Source organism: Hemitrygon akajei, chromosome 21 (genome assembly GCF_048418815.1).
Source record: "Hemitrygon akajei chromosome 21, sHemAka1.3, whole genome shotgun sequence".
NCBI classification, from domain to species: domain Eukaryota; kingdom Metazoa; phylum Chordata; class Chondrichthyes; order Myliobatiformes; family Dasyatidae; genus Hemitrygon; species Hemitrygon akajei.
This window is the reverse complement of record NC_133144.1, coordinates 38,197,196-38,216,876: the sequence shown is the minus strand read 5'-3', so window position 1 is coordinate 38,216,876 and position 19,681 is coordinate 38,197,196. Positions and strand designations below refer to the sequence as shown.

The following is a 19,681-nucleotide window of genomic DNA, read 5'->3' as shown; positions in this document are numbered from 1 at the left end:
ATATTTATTGTTTATTTATTAATATTATTTCTTCTTTTTGTATTTGCAGAGTTTGTTGTCTTCTGCACTCTGATTGAATGCCCTAGCTGGGCAATCTTTCATTGATTCCATTATGGTTATTATTCTATAGACTTATTGAGTATTCTCACAAGAAAATCAATCTTAGGGTTGTATATGGTGACATATATGTACTTTGATAATAAAACTTACCTTGAACTTTAAATGCTAACAATATCAAATTAAAAATAAACCTCGCCCTGCGTGCACAATTACGAGATTCTAGAGGTACTGGAAATCTTGAACAAAGCATACAAAATGCTGGAAGAACTTAGGAAGTCAGGCAGCATATATAGAGGGAATAAACAGCCGGCATTTCAGACTAAGCATTTTTCCCCCATCCGTCTTTTTCTCTTTTTTTCCATTCCTCATTCTTGTTACCCTCTTACCCGTTCTCTTCCCCTCACCTGCCTTTCACCTCCCTCTGGTTCCCTTCCTCTTTCCTTTTTTCCCATGATCCATTCTCCTCTCCTATCAGATTCCTTCTTCTTCAGCCTTTTACCTCTTCCACCTATCACCTCCCAGATTCTTACTTCATTCCCCCCCCCCCACCAACCTACCCACCTTCCTCTTCAGCTGACAACTTCTTCCCCTCTTCCCAACCTTCTTAGTCTGGCTTCTGCCCACTTCCTTTCCAGTCCTGATGAAGGATCTCAGTCCAAACTGTTGGCTGTTTTTTCCCCTCCTTAGATTTTGCCTAACTTGTTGAGTTCCTCCCGCGTTCTGGCGTTCTATGTGTGTTGCTCACCCTACATGCAGTAGTGTTCCTTTGAATACAATACAGAGCAGCCACCTGACTCGCCATTCACTCTTTTTACATGGGCTCATCTTTTTGAGTCTTGATGATGGGTCTCTGCAGAAATGTCAACTCTTTATTCCTTTCTATAGATGCTGCCTGACCTACTGATTTCCTCCAGCACTTTTTATGTGTTACTTCAGATCTCCAGCATCTGCAAAACCTCTTGTGTTTATCATTGTTTTGTTCAGATGCTGAAACGCAAGTTATTGATACTCATCTGTAACTGTGACCTTTAACCATCTCCTCCACCCATTTCAGTTTTAGACTTTGTAAACTGGTGCTGATTATGGTTGTTGTGTTTCAAGTCAATGTGAAAGTAATTATTTTCATCTCTTTCCAAAACACTAAATTGCTGCAGTAATGGGCACTGGACACCAACCTACAAGCCACAGCACAGATACAGCGATCTGAGGGCAGTGAGGAACTGCTATACTTCACGTACATTTAACAATTAGGTAGCACGAGCATCATTTTTACCATAAACTCATGAAATTGATAACAAGCAGTAAGTTATTTTTATAGTGCAGGCCTCTGCTGTTTTACAATAAAAACTCACTTCACACAGTAAGATCCCACAAACAGGAAATAAGATAACTGACCAGTTAATCTTGCCAGGACACGAGAAGAATAGGGCCATGTAATCCCGGACTCAAGATCCAATAGCAATGCCAAAGCAGTTCTGATACTAAAATATGCAAATGCTACACTAGTATAATTACTCCAAGTACAAGTGTCAAAAAGTCTCTATATTTAACATTTTCTGCTAACTGGTCTCAGTTCAGTCATAGAAACTGCAGGTCTGCCTGACCCATTTCTAGACTGAAACCCAACTACGGAAACGCTTTAGAAAATCTCAGCTGACAACTGAATACAGTTTGGCACTATCCAAGCTTGAGTCTTCAAGATGAAACATTAAAGCATGGCATTATTTTGAAATACAAGGTAACCTTCTTAGTCTGCTGAACAATACTAATTTGTCAACCATCACCAATACAATGGATTATTATTTTGCCTTTTAGTGGGACCACGCAGTACAATGCTGTCTGCCAATCAAAATTTCATGTACTTTATTAGCAGTGAAGAGCAATACGGATCCTGTGGTCACAAAATGAGCTCAACTGCAAATTATTTTATACTGCTATTGCATAATACAAAAATCAAGCAAACATTTGTACAAAGAAGCATTATCTGTTAAGTGCATGTTAAAATCTGTTAGCCAATCTATTTTAATAGAATGCAAAAACTCAGCTATATGACACTTTTCTCAAAGTAGGTGAAGTTCAGCACACAAATGCTTGTAACCAGAAGCAAAATGAGTGAGATCTAGTTTGACCATGACCCAAGGACACTTCATTGTAGATGCTTGGCCCTAGATTTTCTCCACAGAAAGAAAGGGGAAAACACGCCCAGCCTTCATCTCCTTTTAATGGCGTGTGTGCATGTGGAATCAGAGTACGCAATCACCAAATGTTATCGAGATTCCACCTGCCCCCAGTGTTGCAAAGGATGTACTTAGTCTCACCACTGCAAAGCTTAACCGTCCTTCATAGAAAAGTTTCTGCAGAAATCACCTCTAACCACCGCCCACCAGGCAGTGGTCAGTATGGAATGTACCAGAGGATCTGTAGGGAAAGGACACAGTCTATCGGTTTCCGAAAGAGATTGTTAAAGTCAACACCGGAACTCTCAAATAAGCACCGAGACCTTCATGACTGGCAGTGGGAGGGACTCAATCGACCACAACCTTCCTGCACAGTTGTCGTCCAACTCCCACTACATGCTGCCTTCAAAATAGCTACATAACAGATGAGATGATCGTCCGCCTGTTGTTGGATTGTTGTTTATCAAGAAGGTTTGGAAAAGGACTGCATGGTGCTTGTCAAGGTTCAGATGCATAACAGCAACCTCTGCAAAATCTACAGGCACAAAGTAAGGCAAGCACCAACTGCTGTTGAAAGATCATCAACTTGCTGAAAGTAGTACTTCTAGTCAAGATGGTGCTGATCTGCAGTCTCTGTCAAGATTACAGCTCAGATTTAGTTGTTTTTTTTAAAATTCATAGGGATGGTTTTGGGGACAGAGAGGGGAGTTAGGAGGTCAGGATAGGGATGGTGGAGAAGTTACAGATCAGGCCAGAGTCTAGGCCTCCCTCCTGTACTCCGTGTTAAGATATGTGACACAGACATGATGCCAAGATGGCAGGTGCTGCGGAGAAGGAGCAGTAAGGACATAGGTTAGTGGGTCTCAGGATCAGACATCCATACAAGCAGGGGCCACAAGAGTCTGTAGCTCCAGGCTAGTCCTCGTTTTGATACTGAAAAATCAAAGGGAGAATTGAGGAAAGAGGGACCTTGGTTTGCAAAGCCAAAGATCCAGCAAAGGTAGATAAGGTAGTTAGGAAGGGAAGTTGGCCTTCATTACCTGGGGCATTAAATGCAAGGAAAGAGCAGCTAGGCTCCAACTTGATAAGACTTTGGTCAAACTCAGCTGGAGCACTGCACACATTTCTGGTCACCACACTATAGGGAAGATGTGATGGCACTGGAAAGGATGCAAAAGAAATTCACTACGGTGTTGCCTGGGATGAAGTATTTTAGTTATGAGAAAAGACTGGAGGGACTAGTCTGTTTTCCCTGAGCAGATTAAGATGAGCATGACAGAGGCGTATAAAATTATAAGGGCTATGATAGGAGAGACTATAAGAATCCTTTTTCCTTATCAGAGGTGAATGAGAGGACACAGAATATGGGTAAGGGGTACAAGATCTAAAAGGAATCTGATGGAGATATTTTTCTCCCAGAGAGTGGCAAATATCTGGAATGCCACACAGAGTGATGGAAAGAGATGGAAAGATAGCATCTGTCTAGTCTAGCACTGAGGGCTACAGGACTAGTGCTGCAAAATGGGATAAGTATAGACAGGAGTCCATTGGTTAGTGTGAGGAGGGCAGGGTAAATGGCCCATTCCATGCTAATGACATTATCTCCCATACAAGAGTCCAACCACCTGCTCCTACTACCGCCAGCATTAAACAGCAATACCACTGCCAAGTCCCAGTCATCAGTGCCATGTTGGTCACATTGTCCAGAAACCTAATCAACGCAGGCACATAAAACTGTGGCTATGAGAGTATCCGCTTCAACCTGAAATACCTCACCTCTTGACATGCCAAAGCTTTCCCACCATCTAAAAGACCCAAAATGTGCAGAAAGCTCCCCACTTCCCTAGCTGTGTAACTCCAACAATAAATTTGACATCACTGAAGACAAAGTAGACCATTTGACTGCCTATCCAACCACCACACCAAATATCCACTCCAACTACCACGGCATGTCATGGCTGTTGTGAGTACTCAATGCAGCACCACAAACATGTGAAAATCTGCACATGCTGGAGATCCAAAACAACACACTCAAAATCCTTAAGTCCTGAATAAGTGTCTCGGCCCAAAACATTGACTGTTTACTTTTTTCCATAGATGCTGCCCGGCCTGCTGAGTTCCTCCAGCATTTTGTGTGACTCAATACAGCAACTCACTAAGGCTCCTTTGACAGCAATATCTGAAAACTATGACTTTGCTATCTACAAGGACAATGGCAACAGGCATATGGGAATAACAGAGGCTGCAAGTTTGCCTTCATGTTACATACCACTATGACTTGTAAAGATGTCCCTTTTTGCTGCTGGATTAAATTCCTGGAACCTTTTTACCTATTGGCACTGCATATACATTCACCACGAAGATCAAAGAATTTTTTAACAAAGAAAATCAATAAAAGATTTAATGCAAAAGTGCATTAAAATGTGCACAGGCTTTAAAACTATATTCTGAAAATACGTGAGCATTCACTCTACATGAAAAACTACATGAGAAGCTCTTCCTGTTTATCTCTCTTGTAAAGTTAGTGTCTCATTTATGCAACATTAGTGGTATCTGCACATCCTGTTTCTGGAGCCTGGACAAGCACCTACATACTTTTGTTATCTTGAGTTCATTTTGAGTTATACTTTCCCTAGTTTGTGACTCCTCTTCCTGTACATCCTGCTCCTTTGCTTCCTCGGGGCACTGACCTAACTTGACCAAGGTCACCCAAGTGAACAAATCTCAACACTAGTGACAATTGTGATGCCTGATCTTAATCCTATTAACATGTGGTGACAAGCAGGAGCCCAAGGACAGAAATCAGGAATTTAAAAAGAAGTAAGACCTTTTTTGTAACTGTGCTAATTTGCAAAAATGAAATCTCACATTTGCATAAAGTCTTTCTTGACATCAGGATGCTCAAAATATTTCACAGAAAAAATAATATAAATCATTCACTGTTTCAGTGTAGGTAAAGATGCCAGTCCTGTCTGCACAGCAAAACCCCATAAGGTTGAAACTTCTGTCTTAATGCCGACAAAGTTCAATGCAAGCTCACAGAGCTGCACCCTCTTTTCCAATATGGCGTATTACAACCTTTTAAACATAATATTGAATCTAACAATGTCATATAATCAGCCTGTCTCGCATTTCCACACAAATTGTTTCTCATGTCACCTTTTCTGGCATCTGAGAATTAATTTGTTTTCTCTTACCTTAAAAGGGTACAAAAGAGATTTACCAGAATCCTGCTTGAATTAGACATATTTCAAAGTTCTAAGTAAATTTATTATCAAAATACCTATATGTCACCATAGATAACCCTGAGATTCATCTTCTTGTGGGCACTCTGAGCGCACACAAAGGAAGTCCATGGAAACAATGAAAAACCACACACAAGGCAGACAAATAACCCATGTACAAAAGACAATAAACTGTAAATAAGCAATAGAGATGGAGAACATGAGATGAAGAATCCTTGAAAGTAAGTCCATAAGTTGTAGGGCCAGTTCAGAGTTGGCATGAGTGAAGTTGTCCCCTCTGGGTCAGGAGGCTGATGGTTGCGGGGTAATAACCATTCCTGAACCTGGTGGTGTGGGTCCTGAGACTCCTGTACCTCCTTCCTGATGGCAGCAGTGAGAAGAGAGCAAGGTCTGGATGGTGGACAAACTTGGGCTGTTTTCTCTGGCGCAGGGGAAACCTGATAGGCATAACATTATGAGAGGCATAGAAAGGGTAAATAGAGTCTTTCTCCTAGGGTAGAAATGTCAAATGCTAATGAATATGCATTTAAGGTGAGAGGTGATAAAATTTAAAAGAGATGTGCAGGGCGAGTGGAGGGTTCCTGTAACAGGCTGCCGGAGTGGTGGTGGAAGCAGAGGTGATAGTGGCTTTCAAGAAATGTTTGGATAGAAATACGAATATGCACAGAATGGGGGTGGGGGGGATGTGGATCATAGATAGGCAGGAGGGATTTAGTTGAACTTGGCACTGTGTTGGGCACAGGCCATGGACTGAAGAGCCTGCTCCTGTGCTATATTAACACTTCCTCCAGATGTATCTGTACTATCCCCTTAACAAGCACTGCCACCACTTGTGTCATGTAATCACTCCCATTCTCTGTCATGACACAGACTTTTCCTTCAGTTCTCTCTGTCTCGCCTCCATTTCTGCAACTTAAAGCTGGTTTAATTTCTAACTTTTCTTGGATTTGATTAAAAAAAGATCAACCTTAATAACTGTTACGCTCTCTCTCTCTCTCTCACACACACACACACACACACACACACACACACACACACACACACACACACACACACACACACACACACACACACACACACACACACACACACACACACACACCTGAGTATCAACAGTACCGACTTTTATTTCCGATTTTCAGTACCTGCAGTATTTTATTTTGGGGGGAAAAATTGTACTCTAATGACACTGTTTGAAGGAAAGGCACCAGTCGGATGCTGAGCTCACCCGAGAGGGTAAATGATGCCTCGGTTTAAAGTGTCACCATGAGCTGGCAACTCTCACAGGGCAGCACTCCCTCAGTGCCACATATGGATATCACGCTCAAATGTGTGCTCAAGTACCAGACCCACCAAGTTCAGACCAGATGCAACAAACTGACACCTTCTCCGTTGTGATGATCAGCTGGCCAGCTGGTCATTCAAGCAGACTTGAGACTAAACACAATCATACCAGTATTCATACCAGCTCTTGAACAACACCCTTTGCTTTGAAGATGAAACGTTTCATATATTAACCACTTCCCTTTTTTCTGCGTACAACCCTGAATGGAAGTCGGCGGTACTCAGTCTTAAACAAATCAACTTCTCCAGCTTAATCAGCAACTAGAGGAGAAATAGGGGGAAAATGCGTTACCTGAGCTACTGACTTGGCAGCAAACATTCAATTCCTTTAACAAAAGTGGACACGTTGAAAAGATTTCAGATCTGAAGAGGCACGCACAGGCTTACAGCATCTCGGCGGAATCCCAGCCAGCACGCCTACGACTGTGAAGAAGTGGTCATGGTAAAATCCAGATGCTTTCATCAACACCAGGTAGTCGGTACACCCTGTCATCCGCTCCCACCGTGCACACACACACAAACACGCGCGCCAAGTAATCAGGCAAAACTCAACACCGGAGAATGCGAGGGCGTGCCCATGCGGAGCAGAACTCATCCACGGCCCTGCCAATCAAACGCTGGCTCCTAGCAACAGCCAATCCGACCACAGTACCCCAGTTAAATCAAGTTCTCAATACTTCAGGCAGGGAGAGCTTCTCCGTGTTAGTGTAGTACTTACCGCTGCAGTTTTCTTGAACTTTGAAGGTTTTCGCTATCAAATTATCAGTTAGCTCGCCCCTTTCCTGTTTTGAAAAGTTTGGGCGCGAAGCCGGTTTAATCTGATTTTTTTTAACTACACGGTAGGTCCTGCCGAGGTCTGTTGCCAGCAGCTCTCTATGCACAGGAAGATCGGCTCTCGGATGTTGCAATTGTGTAACTTTCACTGAATGTTGTTTAAAAAAAACAGAATGGAGCAGCCGGAGAGTCGTTCAGTATTTCCCAAATTAACTACTGATGAAATGACTACTGTACATGCAACAGCGTGTTAGCGTCAGCCTGAAATGCTACATATTTACTCATACCTGGGAGGACGAAAATGATCATTGTAATTTCGAAAGAAAGGACTTGAATTCATATGACAAGTCCTCGCACTTCTTGAAAACAGCTCCGAACACCACCTTCTAAAGATTGTAATCAAGGCACAGGGGCCACTATTGGCACAGTAAACTCCCATAAATTAATGACAAATTCGTTTGTTTTCCTTTGGCGCGGGTGTCTGAGCGAGGCGTGTTGACCAGGACGTTTTCTTCGAATATGGTAACGGGGCTCTCAATATGCAAGTGATCAGGGTGAGGGGGATTTGATCATCTGTTATTAACAAAATGCGAGTTACGCGGAGAGTTTCGGAACAGCATGGGATTTTAAAGCCACAGTGTGCGCGCTGTAATGACAAAGCCCAATGAGTTGTTCCTTCTCCCACAGAATAAGTCTATCTGCGTTGACTGATGGCACAAGAGTCTACAGATGCTGGAACGCGGTCCACGCAGTATCTGTGGGTGAAATTGACAGATGCTGTGTCGCGTCTACATCCATCATTTGGGCTGAAAGATAGAAAGGAAATTACCGATATCTACCCTGGAGCAGGCGATAGGTGGATGCAGGTGAGAAAAGGTGATTGGAAGATGGAGGAGGGACGAATGGGACTAGTGATAGAGGTTGAGAGGTCTTACACTGAAGGTGCTGGGTGTGTAGTTCAAGAGTGACTGACAACCGGGGAGAAGACCTGAAAAAGGTAAGCAGTCTGTCTCAGAGAAGATGGGCAGCCAACAGCGGGGGGGGGGGGGGGTGGAGAGAAATTAATCAGGAAATGACTGATGGGAGAGGGGAGTAGCTACAAAATACTGAAGGAACTCAGCAGGGCGATGGAAAGGAATAAATAGTTGATGTTTCGGACCAAGACACTTCAAGAGGGATCGAGTGGGAAAGTGAAGAGGTTGAAATGGAGGGAGAGACTGATGGCAGAAGTTAAGAGAAAGGGACAGAGGTAGAGAATGAGAGAACTTGGGAATGAAGGATGGGGAGGATTACATGGGGAAGGGAGGGAGACAGGGAAAGAGTGTTGACAATATAGTGTATTTGTGACTGTGTGCAGTGAGTCTGTGTGTGTGTGTGTGTGCTCAGTATGCATGTCCATCAACCTCTGTATGCTAAGTCAATGTAACAGAGCCTGCTCTCCATTTGTCTAGACCTCCTGACCTTGGACTTTGACTTCACTCTGTCCATTCCTATGGGAGCTGGTGTATAACGAGCAGCCAATGATAAAATTATTCAGACACTGCCATTTTCTCTCCTCAGAACTGGGGCAGAAGAATGTCATTTTTCACTTGAGCTATTCTCTAAGACATATATGTCAAACTCAAGGCCCGCGGGCCGGATTTGGCCCGCGGTGGAATTATCTTTGGCCCGCGAGATAATATCTAATTACTATTAAAGCTGGCCCCAGTAATCGAAGCGCCTATGGCATATGATATGGCTAATGCTGAGTTTATTCAGGTACCAGGTTTTCAGGGTTTTTAGTGTTTATTCGGCAGTCTTGCTCGGCAGTCTTCTTCATAAGAAACGGAATTTGTAAAGTGAAACACTTTGTAGTTATAGCAGAGACTGAGAGAAATGAGAGCAGGCTGAAAAAACGGAGGCAACGAAAGCTGCGTTCGCACGCGTCCGACTGATCCGGCCCGCATGAAGCTGCATTTTGCTCAATCCGGCCCGTGACCTAAAATGAGTTTGACACCGCTGCTATAAGAGAAAGAAAAAAAGTCCAAGTACAATTTTGTCCATAATCCCATCCATCATTATGCAGATTTAGATATGTACATTACTTTGACAAGTTGTAAGCTCATAGAGTACTGTGCAAAAGTCTTGGGCACATATATATATACACACACACACACACACACACACACACACACACACACACACACACACACACACACACACACACACATATATATATATATATATATATATATATATATATATATATAAAACTAGGATGCCTAAGACTTTTGCACAGTACTGTAGTTGCCAATGTGGAGTGGAGAGCAAGTTTGTAAATCTGGTGTGAACACAGGATGTTGGGAGTGGTGAGGGTGGAACAGGTGGCAGAGCAGGAATGCCAGGGGCAGAGGGTGCTGACACCAGGCAAGGTCATTCGATTCCAAACAATTGGTTTATGGATCATAACAGCATGTCACTGATGCTCCCACTCTCAGCCCACAATAGAGACCCGTATCAGAATCAGGTTTATCTTCACTCACACACGTAATTTTTTTTTGTGACAGCATTACAGTGCATTACATAAAATTACAGCAGTATTTTGCAAGAGTCTTAGGCACCCTAGCTATATGTGCCTAAGGCTTTTGCACAGTACTGTATATCTTCAGTTAAAATCAAATAGACCAAGTATTTATTACCATGGACTGAATGCAGCAAAAACCATTTCTAGGTAGCTTTATATAATTCCAGAAATTTGACCAGGCATTTCCAGACATTTGTCTTGCTTGTATGTCTGCAAGGTTCTGCATCAGATGAGCATCAGAGCCTGGGGAAAATTAGACAAAGTTATTCCAAGAGTGACAAACTAGGCTTTCTTGTGTAGTCCTGCACTGGGGCCTCATTAAAATCAAATATTTTCCTTTATCGTGACAGGGTAATAACCTCCCTTTTAACCACCAATTTCCCCTCAATCCTCCTGACTGGACCAGGTCCAACAAACATCCATCTGTGAGTCATTCCGCCAAGATAACAAGTTCACTAGATTTTTATCACATCACTATCATGAACCTCACACACAAAATGCTGGTGGAACACAGCAGGCCAGGCAGCATCTATAGGGAGAAGCACTGTCAACGTTTCAGGTCGAGACCCTTCGTCAGGACTAACTGGAAGGAAAGATACTAAGAGATTTGAAAGTAGGAGGGGGAAGGGGAAATGCGAAATGATAGGAGAAGACTGGAGGGGGTGGGATGAACTATCATGAACCTGTTAGCCCTGGGCCTTTGTTCCTTTAGCAATGTCTTAAAGGATCAATAAACACCAATGTGTTAATTGGTTATTTTTTGTTACACATATTGACTGACATGCTAGGCATGTCCAGTATTACCATTTTCATCTATTCTTTGTCATTTTAAAAATAATTTGTACAACATAAATTATTTCTGTAAAATGACCCCATGAACAATACAATACAACCTTATTCCTCTCTTAGGTACCTCTGCTCTGAGGAGAAATATCCCAGCTTCCCTAGCTAAAGATTCATAACCCTGATACTATTTTGGCAAATTAATGCCATGTGAGTGAAAGAGCAGAATAAAAGTAATGACTCATTTATCCAGCAATTTTCACCACTGCAAACATCTTGAAATGCTCCATGACCAACATTTTGGAAGGGCCATTGCTGTAAAATAGGAAACACAACAATCAAAAAGCACTCAGGAAGGTGGCAGAGCAGCCTGATAGAAATCAGATAATCTGCTTTAGTTATGATAGGACAATGACCTAAATCACTACCTGTTTCTTTTTCTCTCTGTAAGTGCTGAGTATTTCCAGCAACTTTTGGTTTTTAATTCAAACTTTCAGCTTTTGTTTCGCCGTTTTTTTTTGTTATTTGGTAAAGCAATAAGTATAGGCCTGGACACCAGGCAAAAGTCTCCTACTCTCCTGAAAAGAAAATTAGACATCTGTGTAGATTAGTTTAAAGAGTCAGATGAAGGCTAGTACCTCTGCTAATACATCACTGCATGAGTATTGAACTGGAGTGCCATTTCAATGATGTGATTTGGATTGGAAATTAAATCCACAGCTGTCTAACTCAGAAATCAGGTTGCTATTTCACCTCTTATAAAGTAAAATCAATAGGGCTTCGCTTCCAGATGAGCTCAATGCCTTCCTTGCTCGTTTTGACTGTCAAAACATGGAGGAACCATCACAAACTCCCACAGGCCCTGATGATCCTGTGTTTTCAGTCTCTGAGGCCAACATGTGAGCATTCATCTGGAGGGTGAACCCACAAGAAGTATCTGGCCCAGACAGGGTACCTGGCCAAGAACTAAAAACCTGTGCTGATCAACTGACTGGAGTTTTCAGTGAGATCTTTAACCTCTTGCTTCGGCAGTCTGAGGTACTCACCTGCTTCAAGGAGGCTTCACTTATACTGGTGTCTAAGAAGAACATGGTAATCTGCCTCAAAGACTATCATCCATAAGTACTTACATCTACAGTGATTAAATGTTTTGAGAGTTGGTGATGAAACATAGCAACTTCTGCTTGAGAACTGCTGGATCCACTTCAATTGGCTTACTGGCACAACAGATGCCATCTAATTAGCTCTTTGCTCAGCCTTGGAATATCTGGACAGCAAAGATGTGTACATCAGGATGCTCCTTATCAACCACAGCTCAACATTCAACACCATTATACCCTGAAAACTAATCACTAAGCTTCAAGACCTTGGCCTCATTACCTCCTTGTGCAATTAGATTCTCGATTTCCTCACATTCAGACCCCAGTCAGTCCAGATTGACAACAACATCTCCTCCACAATCTCCATCAGCACAGGTGCACCACAAGGCTGTGAGTTTAACCCTCTCCTCTACTCACTTTACATTATGACTGTGCAGCTAATCACAGCTCCAATGCCATATTCAAGTTTGCTGATGACACCACTGGCGTGGGCTAAATAAAAGCTGGTGACAATCAGCATACAGAGGGAGATGGAAAATCTGGCTGAGAGGTGCCACAACAACAACCTCTTATTCTATACCAGCAAAACCAAGGAGCTGATTATTGACTTCAGGAGGAGGAAACCAGAGGTCTATGAACCATTCCTCATCAGTGAATCAGGGGTAGAGAAGGCCAGCAACTCTGAATTCATCTGAGTTATCATTTCGGAGGCTCTGTTCTGAGCCCAGCACCCAAGTGCAATTACAAAGAAAGCACGACAGCACCTCTACTTCCTTAGGAGTTTGTGAAGGTTCGGCATGACGTCTAAAACTCTGACAAACTTCTATAGATGTGTGTTGGAGAATATATTGACAGGCTGCATCACAGCCTGGTATGCAAACACAAGTGCCCTCGAATGGAAAATGCTACAAAAAGTACTGGGTGCAGCACGTCCATCATGGGTAAAGACCTTCCCATCATTGAGCACATCTACATGGAGCAAAGTCACTCCCAGTGGTGGGAGTGTGGAATGAGCTGCCAGATGAAGTGGTGAGTGCGGGCTCACTTTTGACATTTGAGAAAAACTTGGACAGGTATATGGATGAGAGGGGTTTGGAGGGATATGGCCCAGGTGCAGGTCAGTGGGACTAGGCAGAAAAATGGTTTATCACAGCCAAGAAGGGCCAAAAGGCCTGTTTCTGTGCTGTAATGTTCTATGGTTCTATGAAAGCTGCATCCATCATCAGGGGCCCCCACCATGCAGGTCAAGCTCGCTTTTAGCTGCTACCATCAGGAAGAAGGTAAAGGAGCCTCAGGACACACACCACCAGTTTCAGGAACAGTTATTATCCCTCAGCTAAAAGGGGATAACTTCACTTGCCTCATCGCTACAGTGTTCCCACAACCTATGGACTCACTTTCAAGGACACTTCATCTCATGTTCTCAATATTTATTGCTAATTTATTTATTATTATCATTTATTTCTTTTTGTATTTGCACATTTTGTTGTCTTTTGCAAACTGGTAGAACACCCAGGTGGCGCAATCTTTAATTTATGGTTATTATTCTATTATGGATTTATTGAATATGCTCACTAGAAAATGAATCTCAGTGTTGCATATGCTAACATATATGTATTTTAATAGCAAATTTACTTTGAACTTTGGAAAGTCATGGCTACAATAGGATGCATAAAATACAAAAGTGCACAACTGACGCATCAGAGATTCCTCTATTATCAGAGGTTCCATTCTATCCACTGTCTCCCCATGATTGAAGGGGTTTCCTCCAGTTTCCCCCCACAATCCAAAGGCTTACATTTAGGGTTACGCATACTATGTTGGTGCCAGAAGCGTGGGGTCACTTGCAGGCTGTCACCAGCACAATCCTCACAAATAGGATTTGATGCAAACAATGCATTTCACTGTATGTTTCAATGTACGTGTGAGAAATAAAAACCAATGTTTAATCTTTAAACACTGAGTCTAATTTTCCCTCCCTGATAGTGATTACTGTATTTATTTTTTTCACATTACATTACCCCACTTATGTGTCAGTGCACCTTTCATTCTGGCTCCATCTTTTGCAATTTGCATTATATAAATACAAATATAAAATAATTCATGCAAATTAAGCAGCAGTTTAATGATTGTCTTTTTGATCTACAATTAAACTACTTCACTGAAGGAGCTGATGAATAATTTCAAACATGGAATATAGAATCTGAATCTGAATTCCTGCCACAAAGAGGAACAAGACCTAAAGAGATGACAAGCAAAGTAAAAACCAGTCCTTTGGTTACAAGATTATATGAAGTATGGCTCAAGCACCCAGATTACATCCATTGCAGTAAAAAAAGCCAAGAGAAAAGTGTTGTAGTATGACAATAAATTAGTAGAGTTTGAAATAGTGTACAGAAAATAATGTGAGTGGAAAATATCAAAAATATTTGAAAATGCTAGAAATATTTGGCAGATGATGCAACATCGGTGGGGAAAGGAAGAGAGTTTATGTTTCAGATCCAGGAGTTTTCATCAAAACTAAGTATCATCTGTCTTTGGTGACAAGGCAGAGAGGGTAACAATTCAGAGGAAAAATAGACCTGAAAGTCTTATTTTTCTGTCTCCGCAGATGCTGCCTCTATAGCTGAGTGTTTTAATTTTAATACAGGTGTTCAGCATCTTGAATATTTCAATTATCGTTTTGTTCATTAGTAATGAATCTAGTTAATTGCCTGCAGCTTCTTCAACCTCCCTCATTACCTTCAAAGACTAATAATGTATGTATACTCATAGTAAGTCTCTCTATTCCTGTACCAACTTTAGAGTTGTATGTTAAATTTTGATTCCTTGTTCTTCCTGCCACAATGTTTTACTTATCAGTTTACTAAGAATTTCCAGCATTTTTTGTTACTATTTCATATTAAAAACTTATAAGGACATATTTTAATATATATATTATTTCTGTTTTTGCACTATTTTAATCTATTTAATATACTTACTGTAATTGATTTACTTATTTATTCTTTTCTTTCTATATTATGTGTTGCATTGAATTGCTGCTGCTAAGCTAACAAATTTCACGACTCATGTCAATGATAATAAACCTGATTCTGAATCTGAGTCCGTCATCATGGCTGTGTAAAATCCTGTAACTCCCTACTTGATAGCACTCAGGGAGTGATTTCATTACACATTCTACAACACTTCACAATTCCTCACCGCCTCTTTTTCAATGACAATTGCAAATTATCAATAAATGCCAGCCTTTCCAGCAGGACCTGCAAACCTAGAATTATTTTCTTTCAAGTTCATTTGAAACCTTGTCAACAGGAGAAGAAGAGATAAAATTGCAACCTTTTATTTTAAATGAAAATCTGAGTTTTAGAAGGTAATTGCTATGAAAATTTCTTGATCAGAAATATAAATTCTTCCTTTTGTTTTTCTACCTTGTATTGTCCCTCCTTGGTATAACTCATTTATATAATTTATTTATTTACTGGGTTACAGCACAGAATATGCTCTTCTGGGTGTTTGAGCTGCATTGCCCAGTAACCCCGATTTAATTCTATCCTCATTGCGGGACAATTTACAATGACCAATTAACATACCAACCAGTATGTCTTTGGATTGTAGGAGGAAACCAGAGCACCCGGGGGAAACCCACGCTGTCACGAGGAGAACTTACAAACTCCTTACAGATAGTGGCAGGACCTGAACCCAGTTTGCTGGTATTATAAAGGGTTGTGCTAACCATTACACTACCATAACCTTTTCCAACTCCATAAACTGCTGAGTATCTGCTCCAATTCTGACCTCCTATGCCTGAATTTACTTTGCATTCCCCAGGTATTAACTTGTGGCATTCCCATCCTAAACCTCAGTACCTTTACTTAGCTCCTTTAAGGTTGCTTTAAAGCTATTCTCCTTTAGGGGAGTCTGTTTGTTAATGCTTCTGTGAAGTGTCACGGTCTTTATTAAAGATGCTACCAAAACAGAAATTGTTATTAAATGCAAGAGATTCTGAAAATGCTGGAAATCCAAAGTTACACATACAAAACGCTGGTGGAACTCGGCAGTCAAGCAGCATCAATGGAATGCCAAGTTAACAAATTTCACATCACATGCCAGTGATAATAAACCCGATTCTAATACTAAACAGTCAACATTTCATGATGAAGGGTCTTGGTTCAAAACGTCAACTGTTTATTCATTCCCATCATGCTGCCTGACCTGCTGAGTTCCTCCAGCATTTTGTAGTGATTTTTGATGAGAGTGGTTTAGCATGGAGTTATTGCCATTGCTTCTCCATAGCAAGCCACTCGGAGATGTACAAACAATCCTTGGAACTAGAGTGACAATCTCTGCCATTTTCTCCTTCAGTATGAAGCTGTGTCTGTTGGAGATTCAAATGGAAAGAGATTGAGAGGTTTTTTTTTTTGTTATGTATAGAAAAGCAGATAGAGCCAAGATTATACCAGGTATAATTCAATTAAGAAGAAGGCAAGGGTCTGAATGGCCTGGTTCTTTCGCTATGTACCACTAGGAAAAGGTTTAGTCTTGGTTTAGCATTCTCCTACAATGAAATAGCTCCAACTGAGATTAAGAATTTAACAAAATGTTTGTGATAATTTAGTGGGTAAAGTATTGGACTATTAATCTAGTAATAAATAGTTCATAACTTACAGCATTAAAGTCAAAGAATCAGATGATTTGTAACTTTATCAATGTGTCCAGTAACGTTCTTCTGGGTACAGAATCTGCCATGACCCATACAACCCAATCTGGTCCTTGAATACATAATATCACATGATAGTCTACATAAAACATTCTTTCTTGCTGCACTGTTGTAAAATGAATCTGTAACAACTCACAAGAAAAAGTAATGAACCATCTTCTTAGGATGATAGGAAAGAAATGCAGTCTCATAACATTACTCAAATCCAAAGAAATACTGCTATTAATCGCAAGCAATTTTAATATATGATTGAATTGAATAATTTAAGGAGTATTTGCATTTCATGTGGAATGAATCCAGTGAAAATTGTTTGGTGGTGGAAGCTGATCCAATCATCATTTTCAAAACACACTGATCTTTCTGAAAGACTATGGGTGAAGAACAGAATGTTCTTTCTAATAACGCAACACAGAGAGAGTAAGGCCCTATGAAACTACAATTTCTCACAGAAATCATCAGTTTCTGGGGTTACCACAATGACCATCTCAAATTCCAGAGCTTTTGAAATATACTTACTCCAAATCAAAGTAAAATGCACCTCTACCATTAATTAATTTAACAGTGGCTCCATTGTTAAATGAAACAGTTTACATGCTGTCTTTGGAGTTTAGATTATATCCTTAAACAGGCAGATCTAAAAATATTTCAAAGTCAGATTTTATTAAATGGAATGTAAATATATCCTATTTCAACTCTTCAAATTATATATTAAAAATGAAGTAGGTTTGTAATATAAACAAGAACTGTTGGATTTATAATCAGGTTATTTAACCCAATAGATTCTAACCACAAATATCCAGCAACCACCTTGATCTTGGATTGTGGGTTATGTACAGTATACAGTGTGTATATCACCTAAATATGTCCCAGGTTTGACAGTGAGTTACAATGACAGTCAAGAAAAATCATCCATGGTTCTAATTCCTTACTGTTTTCCATGAATTCCATGGGAAAAAAATTGTTTCAAATTCAGAATGGAAAAAGATACAATTCTATGACAGTATTACCTCGATCGTCAAAGGCTCAACTGTTGTCATCTTGGGGAGAAAGTATTGACCTTTCTTTAATGGCTTGGGTTTAGTTTCCACTGATGGCACACAGTGAAAGCTTTCTAAGCAGGCACTCCCAATAAAGTAGCCCTTGGTTTACCAAGGCCTTCAATGCATTGCAAAGTACAAGCAATCCTTTGAAACCACAGGAACTCATAACTAACAAGTTACAGACTGCCTATAATGTACTAGTCCTGAAACAGGGATATAGACAGTGAGGCAGTATGCATAAAATATTGAAAGTGCAAAATGTAAATGAATGGTTTCTAGATTTTATTTTGTTATTAACAAGGTTTACATCATTCCCTGGAGCCACCGACACAGCTTCCAAAAGCCAATGTCTCAAAAACAAAACAGTGCCAGCAGATATACTGTATACTAATCCCATACAGATTCAGAAGGTATACAGGGTCCCAATTCCACAGAATGATCTCATTTAGCGCATATGGGAAAAATTCTGCCATACAAGGGCTGTATCTCTTACACCATTTCTAAAAATATAAGAAATAGAAGCATGAACAGGTCCTTCGGCCTTACACGCTTGCTCTGACATTCAATTAAATAGCTGTTGATTTTTTACTTCAGAGCCTCTTTCCTGTACTAAACCCTTGATTCCCTTAATTCCATTAATTTTATTGTTAATATTTGCCTTCCAATACATATGATTCATATTTTTGCTGCAGATCACCGCTTGATTCTTCAAAATTCTTCAAAACCGCTTGAACAATGTTTAACTGTATATGCAATGACCTTTTTGAAGATAAGAGCATCTGTTAGAAAGGAATCCAGGCATTGCCCCTATGTGTCCCTACTTTACTGATTGAACATTGTACACAACCAAGTGATTAAACTCAAATTTTATGAGATTATTTCATTATAAGGCAACAGAAAATAATAATTAACATGATCCAAAACAATATTCTGGGAGGCACTACTGAATGAATATGGTGGCATCAGGACCTGAAATATATGGAAGTATATCGAACCCTCTTCCCTCACCAAGTCCACAGAGGAGAACATGCTCACCATGTTCACCTGTGAAATGAGAACTACAACATGGACTCTGTTTGAATCCACACATCATGTTCTAACACAGAAATATAGGCACATGATAAACACACTCATATAAACACATTTACATAGAAACATTCATACTCACACAAATTAGATTAATTGGTCATTTAAAATTGTCCTCTGAATAGGCTAGGGTTAACTTGGTGGGTTGCTGGCAGCACAACTCATAGTGCTGGAAGGGCCTGTTCTGCACTGTATCTCTAAATAAATATCATAAACAAAAACACATGTACGTTCAAATACACACTCACAGACAAAAATAACCCTGCCCATGCACATACAGTATGCCTCATATTTAAACAGGTGTGCACACAAACACATGGTCATACAAACACCAAGACCACCCTTCCTCTCCCTGGTTACACAACAGTAGGCACTCTTAAAACCAATACAGACACCAGAATCTTGAAATACTAACTTCTGAAAATTCATTTCAGAAGCAGGCAGAAAGCTCACTGGATGCTGGAAATCCAGAGCGACGCACACAAAACACTGGAGGAACTCAGCAGGTCAGGCAGTATCTATGGAAAGGAATAAACAGTTGATGTTTTGAGCCAGTCCTGATGAAGGGTCTTGGCCTGAAACGCCGACTGTTTATTCATTTCCATAGATTCCATAAATGATAGATATTCATTTCCAAACCTGCTGAGTTTCTCTGGCATTTTGTGTGAGAAAGCTCACTGAAGGAGGCCAATTCTGAGGATCTACAAAGGCTGCAATCAATGATTTTAGAAATATCATTAAACAGGAAAGACAACATAATCCCAATATGGACAAAATCGTCATACATTCCAA

At 40.6% G+C, this 19,681-nt stretch overlaps 1 protein-coding gene across 2 annotated transcripts in view; it reads right to left on the bottom strand.

Annotated features, from left to right (window-relative positions):
* LOC140714236 (paladin-like) overlaps positions 1–7,652 on the bottom strand; it is a 271,350-nt gene extending 263,698 nt beyond the window's left edge. Inside the window, exon 1 of one of the 2 annotated variants that reach the window (XM_073025263.1) lies at positions 7,545–7,652. The gene's annotated coding sequence lies outside the window, so the exon portion shown is untranslated. Of the gene's footprint in view, positions 1–7,118; positions 7,369–7,544 lie in introns of those variants that run through there. The other variant, XM_073025262.1, reaches the window with a different exon arrangement.
* Positions 7,653–19,681: the final 12,029 nt, after the last annotated feature.